Source organism: Symphalangus syndactylus, chromosome 8 (assembly GCF_028878055.3).
Source record: "Symphalangus syndactylus isolate Jambi chromosome 8, NHGRI_mSymSyn1-v2.1_pri, whole genome shotgun sequence".
NCBI classification, from domain to species: Eukaryota; Metazoa; Chordata; class Mammalia; order Primates; family Hylobatidae; genus Symphalangus; species Symphalangus syndactylus.
The window spans coordinates 25,915,711-25,940,671 of NC_072430.2; the positions used below are offsets into that span (position 1 = coordinate 25,915,711).

General features: G+C 46.7%; 1 protein-coding gene and 1 non-coding gene across 19 annotated transcripts in view; both read right to left on the reverse strand.

Moving 5' to 3' along the window:
• Positions 1 to 24,961, reverse strand: part of DGLUCY (D-glutamate cyclase) — a 158,313-nt gene that overhangs the window by 91,255 nt on the left and 42,097 nt on the right. For 4 of the 18 annotated variants that reach the window (XM_063644022.1, XM_055288429.2, XM_063644023.1 and 1 more), the window contains exon 1: positions 18,564 to 18,776. The exons of 4 other annotated variants lie outside the window; for them this stretch is intronic. The gene's annotated coding sequence lies outside the window, so the exon portion shown is untranslated. Of the gene's footprint in view, positions 1 to 14,893; positions 14,994 to 18,343; positions 18,910 to 24,961 lie in introns of those variants that run through there. 10 more of the 18 variants (XM_063644024.1, XM_063644021.1, XM_063644016.1 and 7 more) reach the window with 8 other exon arrangements.
• Positions 6,108 to 6,236, reverse strand: LOC129489051 (small nucleolar RNA SNORA11). The gene has a single exon (XR_008659872.1). It is a non-coding gene; the product is annotated as a small nucleolar RNA SNORA11 (small nucleolar RNA).

Sequence of the window (24,961 nt, forward strand, 5' to 3'; positions counted from 1 at the left end):
TAGGCTCAAGTGATCCTCCCACCTTCACCTTCCAATGTGCTGGAATTATAGGAGTGAGGTACCACACCCTGCCCATAGTAATAAATATTGGTCTACAATGAATTTTGGAAAAAAATGAAGTTTAACACAGGAAATTTGAGAGCTCAGGGAAAACAAGACAAAATAAAACCCATAGCCATGTCTAGAAACTTGATTTCTGACAGAGAGGGAATTGCAGACAAGTGAGTACAAAAGTAAAATTGGGGCCAGGTGCGGTGGCACACACCTGTAATCCCAACAGTTTGGGAGGCCAAGGTGGGCAGATCACCTGAGGTCAGGAGTTCAAGATCAGCCTAACCAACATGGAGAAACCCTGTCTCTACTAAAAGTACAAAATTAGCTGGGTGTGGTGGCACACCCTTGTAATCCCAGCTACTTGGGAGGCTGATGCAAGAGAATTACTTGAACCTCAGGCAGAGGTTGCAGTGAGCTGAGATCGTGCCATTGCACTCTAGCCTGGGCAACAAGAGCGAAACTCCGTCTGAAAATAAATAAAGTAAAATTGTAAGCTAATTATTAGTAACAAAAATCAAATCCAGGTAGATCAAATACTTAAATATTAAGTACGAAATACGAAGGATGAAATTAGAAACTTTTATAATAGGAAAGAATATCTCACGTTGGTGGACACAGGAAGGGGAGCATCACACACCCGGGGCCTGTGGTGGGGTGAAGGAAGGGGGAAGGGATAGCATAGGAGATATACCTAATGTAAATGACGAGTTAATGGGTGCAGCACACCAACACGGCACATGTATACATATGTAACAAACCTGCATGTTGTGCACATATACCCTACAACTTGAAGTATAAGAAAAAAAAAAGATGTTAGGCTTATAACCAACTATATCAGTAATGACAATGAATGTAAATGGAATAAAATTGCCCATAAAAAGACAAAAAAAAAAGAGAGAATATCTCAAGTTGGGAAAGGTTTCCTAGAGAAGATAAATTTGACATCAAAATTAAGAACTTCCGTCCAAAAGTCACCATAAATAAAATGCAAAAGCATTCCCAAACTGCAAGTAGATATATGAGCATATAACACTGAGACAGGCATGATATTGTGTCTATAATCCTAGCATTTTGGAAGGCCAAGACAGGAAGATCACTTGAGGCCAGGAGTTCCAGACCAGCCTGGCCAACATGGTAAAACCTCGTCTCTACTAAAAATACCAAACTTGGCCGGGCATGGTGGTACGTGGCTGTAATCCCAGCTACTTGGGAGGGTGAGGCAGGAGGCTTGCTTGAGCCGGGGAGGTTGAGGCTGCAGTAAGTCATGTTCTTGCCCCTGCACTCCAGCCTGAGCAACAAAGCGAGACCCTGTCACAAAAAGAAAAAAACATAAAACTGATATGGAATAATTACCATCCAGAACATATAAAGAACTCTTATTAATCAATAAGAAAAAGACCACCCATTCATTAAAAAAATGGGGGGAAAGATATAAACAGGCATTTACAGTACAGAAAAAAAAGTTGGTTTATAACTATGAAAAGATTATGCACTGTTAGCTGGGTGTGGTGGTGCACATCTGTGGTCCCAGCTACTTGGGAGGCTGAGGTGGTGAGATGGCTTGAGGCCAGGAGTTTGAGGCTGCGTGAGCTGTGACTGCACGACTGTACTCCAGCCTGGGTGACAGAATGAGACCCTGTCTCAAATAAAAATAAATAAGAAAAGATTCTTGGCCAGGCGCGGTGGCCCACACCTATAATCCCAGCACTTTGAGAGGCCAAGGAGGGTGAATCACAAGGTCAAGAGATCGAGACCATCCTGGCCCACATGGTGAAACCCCATCTCTACTAAAAATACAAAAATTAGCTGGGCATGGTGGCTTATGCCTGTAGTCCCAGCTACTCGGGAGGCTGAGGCAGGAGAATGGCTTGAACCCAGGAGGCGGAGGTTGCAGCTTGCTGAGATCACACCACTGCACTCCAGCCTCCCAACAGAGCAAGACTCTTGTCTAAAAAAAAAAAAAAAAGAAAAAAGAAAAGATTCTTCACTTCAAGAGTAATTAAATACATGCAAATTATAACTATAATGAGACATACAGGCCACACTCGTGGGGTTGACAAAAATTAAAATCGACAAGAATGAGGTCAACCGAAACACTATTACTGACTTTTAGTGCAAGGGTTGATTGTTATACACCACTTTGAGGAAAAAAATTCGCAATATCCCATACAGTGGAAACACCTTTAAACCTAGCAATTCCATTCTTAGTTATACACTCTAAAGAGTACATGCAATGTGGGAAAATCATACAATGTAATACTATACAGTGGTGAAAAATAAACTACAGCTACCTGCATCAACACAAACGAAGCTCAAAAACATCATGTTGAGGCCGGGCGCAGTGGCTCATGCCTGTAATCCCAGCACTTTGGGAGGCCAAGGCAGGTGGATCACCTGAGGTCAGGAGTTCGAGACCAGCCTGACCAATATGGAGAAACCCCCGTCTCTACTAAAAATACAAAATTAGCTGGACGTGGTGGCACATGCCTGTAATCTCAGCTACTAGGGAGGCTGAGGCAGGAGAATCGCTTGAACCTGGGAGGCAGAGGTTGCGGTGAGCTGAGATCGCACCATTGCACTCCAGCCTGGGCAACAAGAGTGAAATTTCGTCTCAGAAAAAAAAAAAAAAAAAAAAAAAAAAAAAAAATCATGTTGAATAAAAGTCACAGAAATATAGCATATTTTTTTTTAATTTTTTATTTTGTAGTGAAGGGGTCTCCCTGTATTGCCCAGGCTGGCCTTGAATTCCTAGGCTTCAGCAACTCTCCTGCCACAGCCTCTCAAAGTCCTGGGATTACAGGTGTCAGTCACCATACGTGGCTAGCATATTCTTATATACAGCATTAAAATAGGCTTCAGGGCTTTGCAAAACCAAACCATATAGTACTTAGAGGCTTAAGGGTATGTGTGTAAAGGAAAACTATAAAGAAAAGCATGAAATCTGTAATTTCCCTAGGGTAGAGACAGGAGAGCACACGACTGGGGAGAAGCACATATAGAAGCTTCTAAGAAACTGACTCTGGGCCGGGCACGGTGGCTCACGCTTGTAATCCCAGCACTTTGGGAGGCCGAGGCGGGCGGATCATGAGGTCAGGAGATCGAGACCACGGTGAAACCCCGTCTCTACTAAAAATACAAAAAAAAAAAATTAGCCGGGCGTGGTGGCGGGCGCCTGTAGTCCCAGCTACTCGGAGAGGCTGAGGCAGGAGAATGGCGTGAACCCGGGAGGCGGAGCTTGCAGTGAGCCGAGATCGCGCCACTGCACTCCAGCCTGGGCGACAGAGCAAGACTCCGTCTCAAAAAAAAAAAAAAAAAAAAAAAAAAAAGAAACTGACTCTGATCTATTTCTTAACTTGGATCGTAGGGACACAGTTGTTTACTATTCTTTAAGTTGAACATATGGCTTATATGTATATAGATTTCACAATTTTTAAAAACTTAAGAAAAGATAAAAAGTGTGTAGATGATGGCTAAGGATGCAGGAATAGAACTGGGTCCCCTGAGGCTCAAGGCAGAGTCTAGGTGGATTGTCAGGCTTCTGACCCACTGGAGAATGCAAACCAAGAACGTGCTGAGAGCCCAGCCCCTTAACATTTGATTTTGTCTCTCTAGCATTTTTTTTTCTTTCAGATACTGTCTTTCCCCCAATCCAGAAGGGCTGCCAATCATGTGGCCTTACCTGTCCCATCAATAGTGCCATGTGACTTAGGCCAACTAACCAGAGTATTTCCGCTCATCTGGCCTTGGTGGTTACTTAATACAGGGGGTGAGCAGAGGTCCCAACTGAGTCCAGTCAGAGTCCTCCCTGTGTCTTCTGTTGGAACAACTCAGAATCTAAGACGATTGCTAGACATAAATGCATTGTGAGCCTAGAGCTCCATGAAAATCAGCCTGAAAACCCATTAAAACCAGTAGAAAGGCAAGCAGAAAGAAGGGCTGGAGAGTCACAGGGGGCAAAGGGGGTGAGAAATAGACAAAGTCCTTATCCTGTCATTTAGGTATCTGGATCCAGCCTTTCCTGCTTCCCAGTTATATAGGCTAATACAATCCCCTTTCTGGATCTTTCATTTTTTGTTTTCTTTTATTTTTTTGGTTTCAGATAGAGTCTCGCTCTGTCACACAGGTGGGAGTGCAGTGGTGTGATCATGGCTCATTGTGACCTCCATGCCTGTGCTCGAGTGATCCTCCCACTTCAGCCTCTCCAGTAGCTAAGACTACAGGCACATGCCACTATCCCCATGCCTGGCTAATATTTTTGCTGTTTTTTGTTTGTTTGTTTGTTTGTTTTTTTGGTAGAGATGGGGTTTCTCCATGTTGCCCAGGCTGGTCTTGAACTCCTCGGCTCAAGCAGTCCACCTGCCTCAGCCTCCCAAAGTGCTGGGATTATAGGTGTGAGCCATTGTGCTGGGCCTGGATCTTTCTTAACATCAATTGCAATCAAGTGTCCTAAGTAACTCAGAATTCTGTACCAGGATCAGGGTTTTGCAAATGACAGACCCCAATATCTGGAATTTGCTGTGTTGAGGTGGGTGTAAGATGGGGTCCCCCTTCCTTACTCAGGGGTGAGCAACATCTGTCAAGTGATGCAAGGTAGCCAAAGCCTCTCCTGTTGAGCCCAGTGAGTCAGACCACATGCTCAATGAGGCTGGAAATTGGTAGGACTTGTTAAAAAAAAAAAAAAAAGCCAGGTGCCTGGGGTGTGCTGCCCCTTCTTCAGCCTTCAGTAAGCTCTGTGAGAAAAAGATGCACTTTCGTCCCAATTGACCTTTCTGAAAGCAGGGAAGGAGAAAAGAAAGCCATGAGTTTCTCTTTCCGCCTGGGGCAAGTAATTCAACTGAGCTGAGAACCAGAAAATCATACTTCAGGATTGCAAAAGTCAGATTCCCTGCCCCAGGCTAGGAGCACAGGTAAAGGCTAGGAGAAGGAAGACACAGTGTGAGAGGGGACAGAAACCGGAAGAAGCAGTTTCCCCTGGCTCCCTGCCAGCCGCTCCTGCCCTGCGTTTCCTGCCTGGCCAAACCGCAAACAGCCTGAAGGCAAGGGCCAGACAGCCCGGCCTCATCCCTCTGGCCCAGGCCCAGTGTGTTGGGGCGGAGGCCAGAAGGCTGCAGTCTGAAGGAAGACTCAGGGAGAACAGGGTATAGAGGGGGCAGGTGTAGCGAGGACAAGGTCCAGATTCTACAGCATGACTTGACTTGAGTTTCTAGCTCCAGTTGGCAGCTCACAGAGCTATCAGAAAATGGACTAAGGTCCTGGCATGGTGGCTTACGCCTGTAATCCCAGCACTTTGGAAAGCTGAGGCAGGATTGCTTGAGGCCAGGAGTTCAAGACCAGCCTGGGCAACACAGCAAGATCCTGTCTCTACAAAATATTTAAAAATTAGCCAGGCATGGCGGCACATGCCTGTGGTTCTAGCTACTTGGGAGGCTGAGGTGGGATGACGGCTTGAGATTGGGAGGTTGAGGCTGTAGTGAGCCATACTTGTGCCACTGCACTTCAGCCTGGGTGACAGAGGGAAATTCTATCTCAAAAAAAAAAAAAAAAGAGTAGCATCAAGGCCTGACTGAGAAGAATGTACATCGGCCAGCTTTGCTTGGATGTGGGCAGCCTATACCATACTGGGGTGGTGCATTTCTGGAATTGCTTATGTGGAAAAGGCCATGGGTGGATGCCAGGCAGTCAAGGGGTGGAGTGCAGTGGCTATCTATTTATTTCTGCCCTAAAGGGGGTGGAATTATGGCCCCCAAAGAGATAAATCCAAGTCCTAACCCTCCCCCCATACCTGTGAATATGACTTTATTTGGAAAATGGGTCTTTGCAGATGCAATGAAGTCAAAGATCTTGAGATGAGATTATTATGGATTAATTCAGTGGACCCTAAAACCAGTAACACATTTTTTTGTGTGTGGTGGAGATGGGGTCTTGCTATATTGCCCAGGCTTGTCTCAAACTCCTGGGCTCAAGCAGTTCTCTCACCTTGGCCTCCCAAAGTGCTGGGATTACAGGCCTGAGCCACCGCACCTGGTCTGACACTTTTTTTTTTTTTTTTTTTAATGTGTAGGGCATTTGTTTGCAGGGAGGTCACAAGCTCTGTGTCCCTTGTCACAATGACCCCAGATTCCTATTGGGTGTGTTGTAAACAGAGGAGGCATTCTTCGGGCCCCCTGCTCTGAGCACACCCAAACACATGTAATTATAAGAAAAGAAGGCACAGACATGACAGGAGAAACACAGAAGGGGCCATCCTGTGAAGATGGAGGCAGAGATTGGAGTGACGCAGCTACAGGCCAAGAACTCCAAGGATTTCCTGGGGCCACAGAAGCTGCAAGAGGCAAGGAAGGATTATTCCCTAGAGGCATCAGAGGGAATATAGTCCCCCTAATACATTGACATAGAACTCCTATCCCCTAGAGCTGTGAGATGAGAGATTTCTGTTGTTTTTAGCCACCAAGTAAGTTGGGATTCGTTGTGGCAGCCCTAAGAAACCATTACGTGCCCAGCAAATTGGGAAAGTGTCCCCCAGTACCCAGTGGGGCTGTCAGTCACTATCTCAGACCTAGGTGACAATCAAAATAGCCCATCCTCCTTAGCACAATGTTTGGGTTGAGGATGGTCACATGACCCCAGCTAGCCAACCAGAGTTATCCTTTGAATTTGTTTTGTTTTGTTTTGTTTTTTTGAGACTGCGTCCTGCTCTGTCACCCAGGCTAGAGTGCAGTGGCAAGATCTCGGCTCACTGCAGCCTCCACCTCCTTGGTTCAAGCAATTCTCCTGACTCAGCCTCCTGAGTAGCCCAGGCTCGGCTAATTTTTGTATTTTTAGTAGAGACAGGATTTCACCATGTTGGCCAGGCTGATCTTGAACTCCTGACCTCAGGTGATCCGCCTGCCTTGGTCTCCCAAAGTGCTGGGATTACAGGAGTGAGCCACAGCACCCAGCCTTACCCTTTATATAGCTGTCAGGAAAGAAGTATTTCTTACCTCTGAAATTGCTAGACACAGGGACAATGTGAGCATAGGCTGCCAGTGGTCATTTGTCACCCCACAGAGAGAGCTGGCTCGAGAAGGAAGCCAATAGACAAGACAGCAGAGACCCAAGAGTAAAAAGAGGCAGGGCTTGATGCTGTCATCCCTGGCCCTACAAGCAACCCTATCTAAACGCAGTTCTATCTCTGGACAAACAACCTTACCTAAACACAGATCTATCTCTGGGCTTTTCTGCCAGTCACTTCCCCTTTTCTGCTCAAATCAATTTGAGACAGGATCACAGCCATTCCAGAGGGCAGATTCTGCAGCAAGTACATGTTTGAAATGCTTGTTCCCCGGTGCCGTAAAGAAATAGTACTTGAACAGAAATTTAATTTCCTCAGCAAGGCCATTTTTAAACTTTCTGCAGAAAGGGTACACTCGCCAGTAGTTTTGCCCCATGAGTATATCAAACAAAGGAAACAGGGTCATTTATAACCTGACGTGTCCACCCTACTGCTGTGTCCAGTTTCCATTTGCTGGAACAGGACCTCACATTCTGTATTTGTCCCGATTGGCTGGCAACTTGGAACCTTTTAAAAGAGGCAAAGGAGAGGAGAACAAAGGAAGGAGGAAGTAACTTGTGGAATGTTGAGAAAGGTAAAAACACCTTCAAATAAGGAAGAGGAACATTAGGCTATGACCTAATGCTTGCTTGGACCAGTATAAGCATGCCAGGGCAAATATTCAGGCTAAGTTGTGGGAGATAAGAACATTAAAGTACATTGATTTCTTTATTACGGATAGCAGATATTTAAGAATGTTAGCACAGGTCTTTGAATAAATTTTGCTTCTAAGAGAAGTTACTATTTATTCCTAATTAGATGGGAAGGAAAGTCTTTGAAGAGGAACCTCCACTTCACTTTTTTACTGATGTCTCAAGTACAGCAGGTAAAAATCTCATCAGAACAAACAACAAAGGCTTCTATGAAACAGGCCGATTTGCTTCTGATTAACCACAGAATCAGAGTGAGTTACAACCAACCCCTGTGTAACAGGACACTTTCCTTGGCCTGGGCAACACGGCCTTCCACCAGCACTTTCTTCAGGCCTCAGAGAACTCGTGGTTGAAAAAAGCCTTGCCATTCACAGAAAGCCTAATCTGCCATGAATTAACAAGCAGCTATGCCCACAGTGGACCTGTTTCCTACCTCCAGCCTGAAGTCCTGCTGAACTGTCAACCCCATAGACCAAATGCAGTAATACAATAAATGTGGAAACCCCAGAGAGAAGAGGAGGCATCAGGAGGAGGGAGGATGGTGCTTCCATTTGCTCAGCTCCTTGACAGCAAATTAGTGAGGAGCAGCTGCTTCCCTTCCAGCTGGCTGGTTCTGCTGCTTTTAAAAGTCTGACTATTGGCCGGGCGTGGTGGCTCATGCCTGTAATCCCAGCACTTTGGGAGGCCGAGGTGGGTGGATCACAAGGTCAGGAGATCGAGACCATCCTGGCCAACATGGTGAAACCCCGTCTCTACTAAAAATACAAAAATTAGCTGGGCACGATGGCGTGCGACTGTAGTCCCAGCTACTCAGGAAGCTGAGGTAGGAAAATCGCTTGAACCCGGGAGGCAGAGGTTGCAGTAAGCTGAGATTGCACCACTGCACTCCAGCCTGGGTGACAGACTGAGACTCCATCTCAAAAAAAAAAAAAAAAAAAGCCTGACTATTAAAGCCAAATGATGCGTTGTTAAAAATTGAAAAAACAGGCTGGGTGCCATGGCTCATGCGTGTAATCCCAGCACTTTGGCAGGCCAAGGCAGGCAAACTGTTTGAGCCCAGAAGTTCAAGACTAGCCTAGCAACATGGCGAAACCCTGTCTCTACAAAAAATTAGCTGGCTGTGGTGGTGCACACCTGTAGTCCCAGCTACCTGGGAGGCTGAGGTCAGAGGATCATCTAAACCCAGGGGGTTGAGGTTGCAGTGAGCCATGACTATGCCACCGCACTCCAGCCTGAGGGACAAAGTGAGACCCTGTCTTGAAAAAAAAATCAGAAACAACCTGAAGTGCTGTTACAATGGACCTAAACTTGATGCATTAGGCTCCATGAGTGAGAGTTTAACGTTTCTGAAAGCATACAGTTCATTCTTTTTTTTTTTTTTTTAAACTGTCTCTACCTCATCTCTCCCAACCTAGCACGTCAGTATGACAGTTTTCCCAAACAGGGCTGCCCCGTTTCTAAATATTCACAAGTGCCATTTGCCAGGGCCTGCCAGGGCAGTGTTTATTGCTTCAAGATGTGCGCTAATATAAAGTGGCTTTGCAGCATGGGAATATGCTTGGCTGGGCCCCTCCGTTTACTGTCAAACTGATACCTTGGAATCCTGCTCTCATAAATGTTCTGTTGTGTGTTCATTATTTGACATTTTTGGAAACACCCAAGTTAGCCCTATAAAAATGGATTGATTCCGGCCGGGCGCGGTGGCTCACGCTTGTAATCCCAGCACTTTGGGAGGCCGAGGCGGGCAGATCACAAGGTCAGGAGATCGAGACCATGGTGAAACCCCGTCTCTACTAAAAAATACAAAAAAATTAGCCGGGCGTGGTGGCAGGCGCCTGTAGTCCCAGCTACTCGGAGAGGCTGAGGCAGGAGAATGGCGTGAACCCGGGACGCGGAGCTTGCAGTGAGCCGAGATTGTGCCACTGCACTCCAGCCTGGGCGACAGAGCAAGACTCCGTCTCAAAAAAAATAAATAAATAAAATAAAAAAAATAAAAATGGATTGATTCCTCTGTGATGATCCAGGTACTCAGGATGCTTCAAGTCTCGTGGCCGTCACTAGTAACTAAGGTGGTATGGGCTGAACAGAGTTCTCCCCGAGCACAGGCAGCAACTCTTGATTGTCTCTGTGGCTCAGGTGCCTGTCTCCTGCTAAGCCTAAGTCCTCCAAAGACAGAGACTGTGTCTTATCTGTCTTTATAGCCCACAAACCCAGAGTAGTGCCAGGTACATAGTGAGTGCCTCTTTGTTGAATGAAATGCAGCCTTAAGAAAGAACTAGCCAAGCGCCGTGGCTCACGCCTGTAATCCCAGTACTTTGGGAGGCCGAGGCGGGCGGATCACAAGGTCAGGAGTTCGAGAGCAGCCTGGCCAATATAGTGAAACTTCGCCTCTACTAAAAATACAAAAATTAGCCAGACGTGGGGGCAGGCGCCTATACTCCCAGCTACTCCTACTCGAGAGGCTGAGGCAGGAGAATCGCTTGAACCCAGGAGGCAGAGGTTGCAGTGAGCCGAGATCGAGCCACTGCACTCCAGCCTGGGCAACAGAGTGAGACTCCATCTCAAAAAAACAAAAACAAAAAAAAAACAAAAAAAAGAAAGAACTTTTTTCTCTTATTATAGTTAAAACACACATAACATTGACCATCTTAATCATTTTAAAGTGTACAATTCAGTAACATTAAATACACTCACAGTGTTATGCGATGTCATACTTTTTAATTTAAAAGAAAAAATATCTTTCTTTTTTTCTTTTAAAGGTGCAATGGCTCATGCCTGTAATCCCAACACTGTTGGAGGCCAAGGCGGGAGGATCGACTGAGCCCAGAAGTTTGAGACCAGCCTGTGCAACACACTGGAACCCCATCTCTACAAAAAATAAAAAAATTAGCTGGCCAGGGTGGCACGTACGTGTGTTCCCAGCTACTCAGGAGGCTGAGGTGGGAGCCCAGGAGGTCAAGGCTGAAGTGAGCTGTGGTTGGTGAACCACTGCACTCCAGCATGGGGAACAGGGCGAGACCCTGTCTCAAAAAAAAAAAAGTCTCCTTAATAAAATTACTCTAAATAGGTTAACAGTTTTTTCTAAGAAATAAAAAAAACGAAAGCTATCATACAAAGCCTGATTTCAAGGCAATCTAGACAACAGGTTGTGAATACTGTTCTCCACTAAATACAACTGTTATCACTTCTTAGCTCTTCTGTGATCATCTCCCAGTGCTCAAAACGTATTCATCAAGCAAATGTGTTGGGCACTCTGTTAGATGATGGGAATAAACAGATGAGCAGACATGGCCAGTGCCTGTGAGGTGCTTAAAGACCAGAGAAGAGACAGATGCTTCTTTCTAATTCCCCACGCTATCCTGCGAAGCTCTTAAGGGTAGGGGTTTTTGTCATTTTTTTCCCCCGCTCTATCCCCAGTATCCCGAACAGTGCCTGGCACACTATAGGCATTTAAAAAATACTTGATGAATAAATAAATAATGAAAATCTGGCTGGGGAAGTAGGAGAAAGCGTCACTAAAGACATTAGTTGAGTTTGTTCTTGAAATTATTATTATTATTATTTTCGAGATGGAGTCTCACTCTGTCACCCAGGCTGGAGTGCAGTGGTGCAATCGCCACCACATCTGGCTATTTTTGTATTTTTAGTAGAGATGGGGTTTCGCCATGTTGGCTAGGCTGGTCTCGAACTCCTGACCTCAGGTGATCCAACCACCTCGGCCTCCCAACATGCTGAGATTACAGGCGTGAGCCACTGCGCCCAGCCAAAAATATTATTTATTGAAGAAAGAGTTACAGACATCCCCACAGGAGAGGAGGGTCTTCTCAGAAGCTTGGGTACAGAGCAGGTGGCACGATTGGAGGTGGAGTAGGACATGGAAAGAGCCATGCAGTTCACTCTTTTGCCATTTAGAGAGCACTTTCTGTGTGTCGGGCAATGTGCTTAAGCACTGGAGCTGCTAATGAGGAAGAGGCAAGGAAAACTGTGTTGACAGCGTCAGGCAGGTATGGTCTGGGAGGCATTGCATGAGCTTCGACAGACAGCTGGAAATCAGCACTAGGAGAAAGGTTGAAGAAGTCTCTGTAGGTGAAAGTGTGAGTGGTTGGCACACTGGGATAAAGAGGGAGAGGGGCTGGGAAGATAGACAAAGAGATGCTTGGGAAGGAGCATGTGAATAACGTGAAGGAGTATGAGCTTCATCTAAGACGCCCAAGAGCACTAAGGGTGGGAGGATCCCCTGAGCAGGCAGCACTTGGTGGAGGATGAATGTGAAGAAGAACATCCCTCAGAGACCCTTTGTCGTAGCTATTTGAGAAGCAATCAAGTCTTTCCCCAAAGTGAGAGAATGAGAGGAAGGGCTGATTTGAGGAACTGGAAGAGGTAGACTCACCAGAACCTGATACCTGATTGAATGTATGAAAAAGGTGCAACAAAAGAAAGGAATCACAAATAATTATCAGGGCTGGGCGGGGTGGTTCATGCCTGTAATCCCAGCACTTTGGGAGGCTGATGCAGGTGGCTCACCTGAGGACAGAGTTCAAGACCAGCCTGGCCAACATGGTGAAATGCTGTCTCTACTAAAAATACAAATATTAGCCAGGCACGGTGGTGGGTGCCTGTAATCCCTGCTACTCAGGAGGCTGAGGCAGGAGAATGGCTTGGACCCAGGAGGTGGAGGTTGCAGGTTGCAGTGCGCTGAGATGGCATCATTGCACTCCGGCCTGGGTGACAAGAGTGAAACTCCATCTCAAAAAAAAAAATAATAATAATAATTATCAGATTTCTTTTTCCTGGGATGGGCAACTAGCTAACTGTGACATTCATGAAAATAAATACAAGAAGAGACTCATGAGGAATTTGGTTTTAGAATGCTAAGTAGGAGGAGCCTGTGAGACAGCCCCAGGCAGAAGTCCATGACAGGGTGGACATTCAGCACCAGAAGTCAGGAAGGACACCTGCCTGGAGGAGGGAGAGCTGCGAGTCATCAGCTTCTACGTGGCTGAGGACACTAAGTGTATTAGTGAGCGTTCTCTAGATGGGACAGGACTAACATATGAAGGGGAGTTTATTAAGGAGTATTGACTCACACCATCACAAGGTGAATTCCCACAACAGGCCGTCTGCAAGCCGAGGAGCAGGGAAGCCAGTCCAAGTCCCAAAACGTCAAAAGTAGGGAAGCCAACAATGCAGCCTTCTGTCTCAGGCCAAAGCCCCGAGAGCCCCTGGCAAACCACTGGTTAAGTCCAAGAGTCCAAAGCTAAAGAACTTGGAGTCAGATGTTTGAGGGCAGGAAGCATCCAGCACGGGAGAAAGATGAAGACTGAAAGACTCGGCCAGTCTAGCCCTTCCATGTTCCTCTGCCTGCTTTTATCCTAGATGACCTGGCAGCTGATTAGATGGTGCCCACCCAGATTGAGGGCGGGTCTGCCTCTCCCAGTTCACTGACTCAAATGTTAATCTCCTTTTGGCAACACCCTCACAGGAACAAGACTTTACATCCTTCAGTCCAATCCAGTTGACACTCAACATTAAGCCATCACACCGAGGGAGAGGGCAGAAGGCAAGAAGGGCCGTGGGTGGAACACAGAGACCCAGGGGATATTTAGGGAGTTAGTGGAACAGGAGGTCTCTTTGAAGGAAATGGAAAAAAATGTCCAGCAAAGTAGGGTGGGAACTTAGAAAGAGGAGCACTGCAGTGAGAAAGAGTCTTCAGGTATGGGAGCACAGTAGTAGCAAAGGTCCAGAAAGAAAAGCCTGGGAAGTCTGGTCAGGGAAACAGAGTGGGTCAGGGAATATGAGTGAAAGGAAATGTACAACTCTGAGGTATATAATTTAGAAGGGAGCTGTTTGCCCTCTAATTCCTCCCCTCTTCCCACTACAGGCAGGAACAGAAGGTGAAGGTGATGTTGAGTCAGTTTTGACTATGCAGAAAAGGGAGCAACAAGATGGAGGAAGCTGGGTTCCTGAATGACCCTGTGGGGCAGAGTTGTTTGCCTGTCCCGGACTGACCATTTACCTGTTAGCTATTATGTGAAAGAGGAAAAATCTACCCTTTTTGAGCAAATGTACTCTGGGATCTTTTTTACAATTTAGCCTGTACCCTAACTAATACAGAGTATGTCCCAAAGGCACAGATAATAATAATTTTAGTAGTAGTAGTATAATTAAAAAAATTTTTTTTTTAACTTTTTAGGTAGACTTTTTAGGGTCTCACTATGTTGCCCAGGCTGGTTTCGAACTCCTGAGCTCAAGCAATCCTCCTGCCTTGGCCTCACAAAGTGCTGGGATTACAGGCATGAGCCACCGTGCGTGGCCCCACTGATAGGAATATTTCTTGAAAGTATAAACCAAAAGTAAAATTCTAAGCCCTTCAACCAATTGAATGGACCCCCTTTCAGCCAACAGCATTCCAAAGAAACCTGAAAAACTAGTCCAGGCCATGATGGGAGGGGAATGGCTAAACATGCCTCATTATACCCCCTCCACTTGGGAGTTTAGATACAACTGACCAGCATTAACATTAAAACAGAGATCTTAAGACAGACAAAAGAGACTCTTTGTAGCCATAAGATACCAAATTCCAACGTGACTCTATCAAATGACAGATAAAGATGGAAATCAAAATATCTTACCCCCAAATGTTTCTTTTCTTTTTTTTTTTTGAGACGGAGTCTCGCTCAGTGGCCCAGGCTGGAGTGCAGTGGTGCGATCTTGGCTCACTGCAAGCTCCGCCTTCTGGGTTCACGCCATTCTCCTGCCTCAGCCTCCCGAGTAGCTGGGACTATAGGCGCCCACGACTACTCCTGGCTACTTTTTTTTGTATTTTTAGTAGAGATGGGGTTTCACCGTGTTAGCCAGGATGGTCTTGATCTCCTGACCTCGTGATCTGCCCGTCTCGGCCTCCCAAAGTGCTGGGATTACAGGCGTTAGACACCGTGCCTGGCCTCCCCAAATATGTTTCTTCACCATATTTTGAAACTGCTTTTTGCATCTGTAAAGAATCTATTAACTAGCTCTTTCCCCTTCCAGGTCCTCCCACCCTTAAGAGAGTAATGAAGAGTCTGGCACCTTTTAAGGCCTGATAAGAGAGATTTACCTGTAATCCCAGCACTTCAAGAGGCTGAGGCGGGTGGATCACTTGAGGTCAGGAGTTCGAGACCAGCGTGGGCCAACATGGTGAAACCCTGTCTCTACTAAAAATCTAAAAATACAAAAATTAGCCAGGCGTGGTGTGGGGGTGGTGCCTGTAATCCCAGCTACTCAGGAAGCTGAAGGAGGTGAATCGCTTGAACCCAGGAGGTGGAGGGTGCAGTGAACTGAGATCATTCCACTGTACTCCAGCCTGGGCAATGGAGTGAGACTCCATCTAAAAAAAAAAAAAAAAGGGTGGGGGGAGAATTTACCATCCATTCTCTCTGAAGCCTGCTACCTGGAAGCTTCATCTACATAACAAGAACCTTGGCCCTTGGCTTCCACAACCCCTTTCATCTTAAATCCAAGCATTTCTTCCTGCTAACATCAACTTTAGGCAAAGCTTAACTAATTTAACTAATTACCAATTGGGAAATCTTTGAATCTACTTATGACCTGAACACCTCAATTCTGGACTGAATCAATCAAACCAATGTGTACCTCACATGTATTGGTTAATGTCTATGTCTTCCTAAACTGCATAAAACCAAGCTGTATCCCAACCATCTTAGGCACATGTAACATTCCTAGTCACAGGATGAGATAGGAGGTAGGCACAAGATACAGGTCACAAAGACCCTGCTGATAAAACACTTTGTGGTAAAGAAACCAGCCAAAACCAAGATAGCAATGAAAGTGACCTCTGGTCGTCCTCGCTGCTTATTATACACTAACCATAATGTATTATCATGCAAAAGACACTCCCACCAGCACCACGAAAGTTTACAAATGCCATGGCAACGTCTGGAAATTACCCTATATTGTGTAAAGAGGGGAGAAACCCTCAGTTCCAGGAATTGCCCACCCCTTTCCTGGAACACTCATGAATAATCCATCCCTTGTTTAGCATATAATCAATAAATAACCATAAGTATACTCAGTCGAGCAGCCCATGCCACTCCTCTACCTATGGAGTAGTGTTTTTTTTTTTTGAGACAGAGTCTCGCTCTGTCCCCAGGCTGGAGTGCAGTGGGGCGATTTCGGCTCACTGCAACCTTGGCCTCCCGGGTTCAAGCGATTCTCCTGCCTCAGCCTCCCAAGTAGCTGGGATTACAGGCGCATACCACCACACCCAGCTAATTTTTGTATTTTTAGTAGAGATGGTGTTTCACTATGTTGGCCAGGATGGTCTTGATCTCCTAACCTTGTGATCTGTCTGCCTTGGCCTCCCAAAGTGCTGGGATTACAGGCATGAGCCACTATGCCCGGCCTATTCCTTTACTTTCTTAATAAACTTGCTTTCACTTCCACTTTACTATGAACTTGCCCCTAGTTTCTTCTTGCACAAGGTCCAAGAACCCTCTCGGGGTCTGGTTTAGGGCCCCTTTTTGGTAACAGAAGTATTCTGGATTGAGATCATACTTTCAGTCACTATGCTTTTCAAAGCATAACTTTTTACAATTCCACACAGTCAAAAAGACACAGCTTGGTCTTCCAGAGATCTGTGCCTGAATGTGAACCTCAACATTACTGAAGGACCAAGGGCAGTCATTTAGTTTCTCTACAATTCTGTTTCCTCCAAGACAGCACCAGGAGATTCAAATTACAGACTTCATGCAGCTTCTGGAAGGATAAAACAAATTCAAGTCTGTTTAAGAAATGCTTTGAAAGCTGTAACATGTGGCGTAAATGAAATATTGCCTTAAGGCAGGTTGGAAAATCCTAAAACCCAAAATAAGAAAATAAACTCTTTTTTTAAATGCAAATACCCTCTAGCAACTTGGCAGATCGCCTGGAAAGGCTGAGAAATCTGTCAAGGAGAGGGTTAGTTTTGTGCATCTGTCATGCTCCACTGAAAAAGGGAGATATTAATTGAAATTAATAGAAAGAGCATATACCTGTGCACTTGGACGAGAATCATTATTATCAAACCAGGAGGAGCAGCAATCTGCATTGCCCACAGGAACCACACAGGTACAGAAGTTTTGGGGTGGGTCAAGGAATGCAAAGCTCATAGTGCAGGAGAGGTGGGGACTTTGGCAAACGAGCAGCTCCAGCACCAGCCGCCCTGCGGAAACGTGAGCCCATTCTTTCACAACGCGTGAAATTTCCCAAATTTCCAAGAGTCTTCACGCTTACAAATAAAACATGTCAGGGGCCCACCAATTGGCCTCCTGGGATCCAGCCCTCAGCTGGAAGTGACATCTGACTCTTTTAAGATGCTTCCTGGCCAGGTGTGGTGGCTCACGCCTATAATCCCAGCACTTTGGGAGGCCAGGCCAGGTGGATGGCTTGAGCTCAGCCTGGCAACACGGCAAAACCCTGTCTCTGCTAAAACTACAAAAATTAGCCAGACCTGGTGGCACGTGCCTGTAGTCCTTGCTACTTGGGAGGCTGAGGCAGGAGAATAGCTTGAACCCAGGAGACGGGGGTTGCAGTGAGCTGAGATCACACCACTGCACTCCAGCCTGGGTGACACAGCGAGAACACAGCGAGACTCCGTCTCAAAATGAAGGGGAAAAAAAAGGTGCTTCCTCATAATTATGTACAAGCCACAGTCTGGCCTTCTTTCAGTTAACTCCACCCTGCCCTGCCCTTCCCACCCATCACCTCCTTCCCCTTCCTGCTTCCTCAGCTTCACTCTACCCCTCCAGTGAAGCCAGCTTTCCTTCTTCCTACTTTCAGCCTCTCCTTTCCTTCTTTTTAGCTCATACTCAGTTACCTTTAAAGCACAAAGCAGCTCTCCTCCCCTGCGTGCCAATCAATGCCAACATTCTTCCTGCCAACATAATCTCAACCTGCTGCCCTCCTCCAGCACTGGGATAATTTCTGCAATTTAGTGTGGTTCTCATGAAGGAAGGTGGGTTATAGCTAGCTCGATCTCCCGTAGTAAAAGAGGACAGAGGAGAAGTACAGATAATCCTAGAGAAGAGACCCCCACAAAGTCACTTGGCTCTGCCTTTAGCCTTGGGTGAGTACACAGGTCCAAAGCACACCACTGCAGTCCCCTGTGCCATGTTGGTGTTGATGCTCCCAGAGGAGGCTGAGATGAGCTAACCAGTGGCCTGGAGAAAGACTTGGTGAGGATTTACAGAATTCTGCCTCCAGCCAACGCGGGGGTGATCAGCCTGGCCGCTATATCACAGCCATCATTCACTCCTCAAAACAGGGAGGGACCTTTGGGCCCTGCAGGTATCCACAAAGCTCTGGCCAGTGTGCCTGCGGCAGCCCAGAACCCCTTCCCCAACTGCCACCTCGATTAGCCTTGTCACCTCACCCCCAGCAAGCCTGTGGCTCAAAGGCAGTTTCAGTTTCACTTTCTTCGCCTTCGCGTGACCTGGGAGTTCTCAAGGGCAGTGACAAGGACTGAAAGGGCCTTGTAGGAGAGAGAACAGAGGAGAAACACTACCAATACCTGATGTGTTATGTCCGTCCTCAGGTGCTATCTGGCTTGAGCCAAGCCTTGACTTTTCAAGGAGAGGAATAGTTGGGCCTCAGTGGAGAATTTCAGGGAATTTTCTGCTTTGCTCACTGGTTTTGCCCTGCCTTGGGCTCCTTAGGTGGGGCGGGGCAAGGTGGATGTTGCCTGGGGCGGAGGGAGGGATTGTGCTCTGCTCTGTTCCCTTCTGACTTACTGTTTGTTTGGGGCGTCTGGACGAGGGCTACAAACAGTTCTTCTCTTTGTTTCCATGGCCTTGCAGAATGTGTGCTTCCCTCAAAAGGGCATAAAGGCCCCCTTTCTTCTGCTCGCCCGCGCCATGGGGGGTTGTTCTGCAGGGCTCCGGTCTACAAGCTGGGGCCAGCCCCAAGCGCTGACTGTGGCAGCTCCATCCGCTCCCACAGCCTGAGCTCACGTGGCCCATGCAGCAGCGTGGTCTCCTCGGCAGCCAGCCCGCCCCAGTTCTTAAAGCTGCAGAGCTGCTGGCAGCTGGCTGGACCCTGCAAGCCCAGTTCTCCCTGCAAGAGTTAACCTGCTCTCCCCGGCTCAACGGAGGGGTAATTTTGAAAAATCCTGATGCCTGGGTGACAGCCCCAGAAATGCAGCTGTAATTGATCTAGGGGTGTATGGCCTGGGCACTAAGGATTTTTGAAATCCCTCAAGTGATTCCAATGTGCAGCCGATCTGGCGAATCGCCATCTGTGCTGTTCAAACTTCAGTGTGCACTGGGATCACTAGGGGATCCTGTGAAAGTGCAGGCTTGATCCAGAAGATCTGGAGTCAGGCAGAGATTCTGCATTTCTAAAAAGCTCCCACAAGATGCAGCTGCTGGTCCGTGGGACACGCTGTGAATAGCAAGGGTGATGTTTTGAGCTTGGATCTGCATTCAGCCACCCACATTTAGAGGTCTTGGTAAGTTTCTAGGCCTGTTTCCTCCTCACTTATCTTGCTTGGCTGCTCTGACGATCGACTGAGATAATAAGCATTACGCACTAGAACAGTATCAGCACTTAGAAAGTGCTCAAAAGATGGTGACTATGACCATGATTTTCTCCTGATCTGTTTTTCCCCTGCTGCAAAGCCATCAGGACTTATACCTTTGGACCCCGTACAATTGACCCTTGGACAATGTGGAGCACCAAACCTCATGCAGTTGAAAATTCATGTATAACTTTTGCTGTTGTTGTTATTTTGAGACAGAGTCTTGCTCTGTCACCCAGGCTGGAGTGCAGTGGCGCAATCTCTGTTCACTGCAACCTCTGCCTCCCAGGTTCAAGTGATTCTTCTGCCTCAGCCTCCCCAGTAGCTGGGACTACAGGTGTGCGCCACCACACCCAGCTAATTTTTGTATTTTTAGTAGAGACGGGGTTTCACCATGCTGGCTGGGCTGGTCTCGAACCCCTGCCCTTGTGATCCGCCTGCCTCAGCCTCCCAAAGTGCTGGGATTACAGGCATGAGCCATCGCCCCCAGCCTATTTTTTTTTTTTTTTTTTCCTAGATGGAGTCTCACTCTGTTGCCCAGGCTGGGAGCAGTGGTGCGATCTTGGCTCACTGCAATCTCCGCCTCCTGGGTTCACGCCATTCTGCCTCAGCCTCCTGAGTGCCACCACACCCGGCTAATTTTTTGTATTTTTAGTAGAAACGGGGTTTCACCATGTTAGCCAGGATGGTCTCGATCTCCTGACCTCGTGATCCGCCCGCCTCGGCCTCCCAAAGTGCTGGGATTACAGGCGTGAGCCACTGCTCCTGGCCTATTTTTTTTTAATTCGTTTATTTTGGTTTTGGTTTTTTGGTTTTGCTTCTTTTTCTCTTTTGTTATCATGCATCTTGTTCTTTTTTTTTTTTTTTTGGAAGTGTTCAATAATGTTGGAGTGAGTGAGTGAATGAATGAATAAATGAACAGGTTAAAGTGAAAAGTGAAAGATCTCTTTTATTATAGAATCAAAAACCCCATGTCATGCAGCCTCACCCACCCAGGGTGCCATCTCTGACCTGCTGGACCCTCAGGCATCGCTCTGCGAAGGTCCATAATGACCACAGCTACCCATCATGTGTGTTCTCCAGCCCCAGCTTTCCTGCAGAGCCCTGCTGTCTAAGTTGCTCTGTTTGGTGTCATGGTGTCATGTTTCCAGAGAATGAAATAGAATTGATCAAAAGGTAGTTGTTAAACTGAGGCCAGGCTCGCAAAGGAGAGAGATCCCATCTGTTATGTTAAACTTTTTTTTTTTGAGACAGAGTTTCGCTCTTGTTGCCCAGGCTGGAGTGCAATGGTGCGATGTTGGCTCACTGCAACCTTCGCCTCCTGGGTTCAAATGATTCTCCTGCCTCAGCCTCCCGAGTAGCTGAGATTACAGGCATGTGCCACCACACTCAGCTAATTTTGTAATTTTTTTTTTTTTTTTTTTAGTAGAGACGGGGTTTCTCCGTGTTGGTCAGGCTGGTCTCGAACTCCCGACCTCAGTGATCCACCTGCTTCAGGCTTCCAAAGTGCTGGGATTACAGGTGTGAGCCACCGTGCCAGGCCATGTTAAGCTTTATTAGACAAGAGCCAAAAGGTGGAAACAACTTGTGTCTATCAACAGATGAGTAGGTAAACAACATGTGATACATACATACAGTGGAATACAATTCAGCCACAAAAAGGAATGAAATTCCTATACATGCTACAACATGGATGAAACTTGAAGGCTATATGGTCTGAATGTTTGTATTCCTCCAAAATTCATACATTGACATTTATATGTTGAGCCCTAATGATGGCATTGAGGCCCCAAAGAACTGCTTTGTTTCTTCCACCTTGTGAGGACACAGCCAGAAGGCACCATCTATGAATCAGAAAGTAGGCCCTCGCTAAGATCTGAGAGTGACAGCCTAGTAAGTTTTTAAAAATATAAATAAAGGCTGGGCGCAGTGACTCACGCCTGTAATCCCAGCACTTTGGGAGGCCAAGGTGGGTGGATCACAAGGTCAGGAGACTGAGACCATCCTGGCCAACATGGTGAAACCCCGTCTGTACTAAAAATACAAAAATTAGCTGGGTGTGGTAATGTGCGCTTGTAATCCCAGCTACTTGGGAGGATGAGGCAGGAAAATTGCTTGAACCCAGAAGGCAGAGTTTGCAGTGAGCCGAGATGGTGCCACTGCACTCCAGCCTGGCCATGGAGTGAGATTCCGTCTCAAAAAAAAAAAAAAAAAAAAAAAATACACACACACACACACACACACACATAAAAAATAAAAAGAAAATGAGCCCTCGCCAAACATATTATCTACTAGCACCTTGATCCTGGACTTCTCAATCTCCAGAACAGTGAGAAATAAATTTCTGTTGTTTATAAGCCACCCTATTAATGGTATTTTGTTCTAGCAGCCTTAACAGACTGAGACAAAAACGTTAAGCCAAGTGAAATCAGCCAGACACACAAAAAAATATTGTACGATCTCACTTACATGAAGTACCTGGAGTTAGGCAAATTCATAGAGACAAAAGTAGAACAGCAGTTACCAAGGGCTGGCAGAAGGAGAACGAGGAGTTACTGTTTAACGGCTACAGAGTTTCTGTTCGAAATGAAGAAGTTCTGGAGATGGATAGTGATGATGGTGGCATACCATTGTGAATGTACTTAATGCCAACAAATTTTACACTTAAAAATCATTGAATTTTACGTTATGCATATTTTACTACAATGAAAAAACTTGATTAGAAACCCAAACTATTGGCTGGGCACAGTGGCTCACACCTGTAATCTCAAAACTTTGGGAGGTTGAGGCACGCAGATCGCTTGAGGTCAGATCAGGAGTTTGAGACCAGCCTGGCCAACATGGAGAACCCTCATCTCTACTAAAAATACAAAAATAATCCGGGCATGGTGGCAGGCGCCTGTAGTCCCAGCTACTAGGGAGGCTGAGGCATGAGAATCTCTTGAACCCTGGAGGCGGAGGTTGCAGTGAACTGAGATTGCGCCACTGCACTCAAGCCTGGGTGACAGAGTGAGACTGTCTCCAAAAAAAAAGAAAAAGAAAGAAAGAAAAACCAAGCAGAGCTCGGAGGATTCCTTGAAACCAAGCCCTAGCTTTTCCTTTTCCATTTTCTCTTAAGGCTTAAAGATGAGATGCAGAGCCTCAGAAGGTTAAACTGTGTGTATGGCCAGAGGTGCAAAGAATGCCAAATATTAATATTTACAGTTGGTTTTTTCAGTGGGTGAGATCCAGGCAAAATTGCTCAGGAAGAGAAATATTATAATATTCAGCTGGTGTCACAGTGTACTTGGGAAGGGAAGCAATTCCTTGTGTCAAAAGAATGTGGAAGTATAATCAAGCTATTGTTTGCAGTTGCTTAGCTAAAATGAGGCCCCCTCCAGGGGAAAAAAAAAAAAGAAATTAAACCTAGGTAACTATTGTATGCCAAGTAATCGTAGCTATTTAAAAGTTCAAAAAGAGAAGGCAATTGAAGGGATTCAGTGAGCCGATAGAAACAGGAACTCAGGATGTTTTTCCCAAAGAAGTTCCTCAACCTGAATTAGATATGAAGCCTCCAGATCATGGTCGGCTCTGACAATGGGGAATATTATGGACTGAATGTTTATATCCCCTCCAAATTCCTGTGTTGAAGCTCTAACCCACAATGTGATGGGTTCTGGAGATGGGCTTTTGGGAGGTAGTTAGGGTTACATGAGCTCATGAGCGTGAGGCCCTGGTCTGATGGGATCAATACCTTTAGAGACCCCAGAGAGCTTCCTTTCTCTCCTTCTCTGCCCTGTGACACACAGTGATAAGGTGGCCATCTGGGAGCCAGGAAGAGGAACCTCATTAGAACCCAATCACCATATGTTCTGACCCACTTGTGCCTCAGGGAGTTACCGCTGTGTTCCCTGCAGCCTGCAGCCACTAACTACTGCTGATGAAAATGTTGATCTAGGACCAAAGCCTGGGGCAGGGAGGGTTTCCTGTGACCTCCTCATAAATCATACTGTCTTCATGGTGCCTGGTGGCACCCAGCCAGCCACTCTCCTCGACAGTGCCAGGCCCTCACTACCTTTCTTGAAATGTGAAGCAACTTGTCCCCAGTCCTAGGAACACAGCGGCTCTTGAGTCCACACTGCTGTTGGAGCAGAGGAAAGTCATGGCCCCTGTTGGAATGGAGCCCACCCAACAGGGAGACTCCAGAAGCACAACTAGGCTTCAGTGCAAGGGTTCCAGGGTTTGCAGAGTTTTCAAAAGTATATTTCTCAGCCACAAATAATACCATTGTCACGGCAGCACTTCCTGTTTTGCACAAATCAGTCATAATAAAAACAGAAAGAGGCATGAGGCCCGCATTCATTGTGTCTTTTCAGTTGTTTGGGAAATGATGAATTCTAGGGGTGGTTTAGAGACAGGCAAAGACCCATGAAAGGCAAGGAGCAGCCAGCTTTCCTTCCCACACCTCCTGTTCCTATACTGTGGGCCTGGGGCATCACAATCCATTTCCTGACAGGTCCTTGCTCTCTGGTCCCTTTCCTCATCCTCCACACTGCTTCTAGACCAATCGTCCCCAATATTTTGGTTACATCATTTATTTGCTCAAGATCCTTCAAGGGGCTGGGAATGGTGGCTCATGCCTGTAATCCCAGCACTTTGGGAAGCCGAGGTGGGTAGATCCCCTGAGGTCAGGAGCTCAAGACCAGCCTGGCCAACATGGTGAAACCTCATCTCTACTGAAAATACAAAAATTAGCTGGGCATGGTGGCACCCGCTTGTAGTCCCAACTACTAGGGAGGCTGAGGCAGGAGGATCCCTTGAACCTGAGAGGTGAAGTTGCAGTGAGCCAAGATCATGCCACTGCACTCCAGCCTGGGCGACAGAGCAAAACTCTGACACACACACACACACACACACACACACACAGATTCTTCAAGGGCCTTTCCAGTGACCACAGAGTCAAGTCTAAAGACTTAGACGGCCCTCCTCTAGGGACTATGAACTTATCAACACAGACTCTGCTCCAAGGGCTGAAACTAGGGTGAAACTAGTGCAAAGTTTAAGGGAGCACCAAACAACTCAGTAACCAATATGAGTGCTAATTTTTTTAAAATCAAAGTTAACACAAAAATTCCACGATGAACACAATACCAAAATTTTAAACGAGGACAGGGGCTGACCCTACACTTGTACGCTCAACTCCCACCTGGCCCTATTGCTTCCTCACTGAGCTAATCAGCCAATCGACTCCTTGTTTCCAAAACCACAAAGACACTTCCACCTGCACACATTTGCTCCTACTGCCTTCTCCCCGGCACCCCACAGAAGACCAGCCCCGCTCCCCTGCTCACCAGAGCCTTTTTCTCTTCCCGCTCTCATCTGCGTCACAAACCCTTCCCTTTGCTCTCGCTTCTCTGAGCTCCTCTCATTCTTATTGCCTTTCAAGGGCTTCAGGCTTCCTTGGCAGCAGCACCTGGCAAGCACAAAGCTCACTCCCTGATCTCCTTTACATCTTTGCTCCAAGGCCGCATCCTCAGTGAGGCCTGGCCTGGCACCCTCCATAAAGTAGCTCCCTGTCTCGTGTCTCCCACCCCCGCCAGCTACTCATCCCTCTGGACCTGCTTTAGTTTTCGC